The 1,503-nt window shown below is 47.2% G+C and overlaps 1 pseudogene; it reads left to right on the top strand.

Annotated features, from left to right (window-relative positions):
* The first annotated feature begins 589 nt into the window (after positions 1 to 589).
* LOC110325911 lies at positions 590 to 989 on the top strand (annotated as a pseudogene).
* Positions 990 to 1,503: the final 514 nt, after the last annotated feature.

Below are 1,503 nucleotides of genomic sequence, written 5' to 3'. Positions count from 1 at the left end.
TGGAACTCACTCTGTAGACCAGGCTGGCCTCGAACTCAGAAATCCACCTGCCTCTGCCTCCCAAGTGCTGGGATTAAAGGCATGTGCCACCATGCCCGGCACGGCTAATATTTATTGTCAACATACATTCACCAAGGAGTCAAGTCTCTGGGCACAGTTGGGAATGATTGTCTATATTAGATTCACTGAAGTGAGAAGGCTTAACCTGAATGTGGGAGCTACTGCTCTGCAGGCCTAGGTTCTATACTGAACTCAAAGTGGGAAAGGGATTCCAGTCCTGAGCACATGCAGATGTAGAAGCCTTGAGCTCCTGCAGCCAATAATGACCTTCATGTGAAGGACTGTACCCTTAAACTGTCAACCAAAAGAAACATCTCTTTCCTTAATTTGCTTTGGGTTGAGTACTTTGCCCCAGTAATGAGGATGCTAATTAATTCACCATCAAAGTCTGTTCCTTCTCTCCATGGCTCCTCCCAAGACCTTCACTAAAGAATGAGGACTAACTTTTTTTTCCCCTGCTGGCACCAACTTGCATGGAGGCAGAAGCTCTGGTGCGTTCAAGATTCTGTGCTACCCGTAATCCACCGCCATGGCTGAGGAAAGCATAGCTGCTGGAGGTGTAATGGATGTTAACACTGCTCTACAAGAGATGCTGAAGATGGCCCTCATCCATGATGGCCTAGCGCGTGGCACACGCAAAACTGCCAAAGCCTTAGACAAGTGCCAAGCCCATCCCTGTGTGCTCACGTCCAACTGTGATGAGCCCGTGTATGTCAAGCTGGTGGAGGCACTTTGTGCTGAGCACCAAATCAACCTGATAAAGGTTGATGACAACAAGAAACTAGGGGAATGGGTAGGCCTCTGTAAAAATCGATCAAGAGGGGAAACCTTGAAAGGTGGTTGGTTGCAGTTGTGTAGTGGTTAAGGACTATGGCAAAGAATCTCAGGTCAAGGATGTCATCGAGGAATACTTTAAATGCAAGAAGTAAATAAATTTTGGCTCAAAAAAAAAAAAAGAATGAGGACTTACACTTGTGCTGTGAAAGAATCTAAATCAGAGTGAGAGGAGAGAGGGGGAGAGAGGGAGCGACAGAGGGAGGGAGGGAGAGAGGGAGGGAGGGAGAGAACTAGTTTATTGCTTGTATAGAGAAGAGCTACTGATTTCTTTGAGTTAATTTTGTATCTGGCCACATTGCTGAAGCTGTTTATCAGCTGTAGGAATTCTCTGGTGGAATTTTTGGGAGGAGGGGTTTACAAAATCTGTGTTTGCCGAGAAAGATGAGACGAGGCTACATCACTGTGGTGGTTTGGGTGAGAATGCCCCTCCCCTACAGGCTCATACACTTGTGTGTTTAGCCTCTAGTTTGGAAGGGTTAGGAGGTGTGACCTTGGTGCAGTAGGCCTGCTGCTGTGCATGGGCTTTGAGGTTTCAAAAGCTCATGCCAGGCTCATTCCCTCCTCTCTCTCTCTCTCTCTCTCTCTCTCTCTCTCTCTCTCTCTCTC

Source organism: Mus pahari, chromosome 8 (assembly GCF_900095145.1).
Source record: "Mus pahari chromosome 8, PAHARI_EIJ_v1.1, whole genome shotgun sequence".
Lineage (NCBI taxonomy): Eukaryota > Metazoa > Chordata > Mammalia > Rodentia > Muridae > Mus > Mus pahari.
This window is presented reverse-complemented; position numbering and strand designations above follow the sequence as displayed.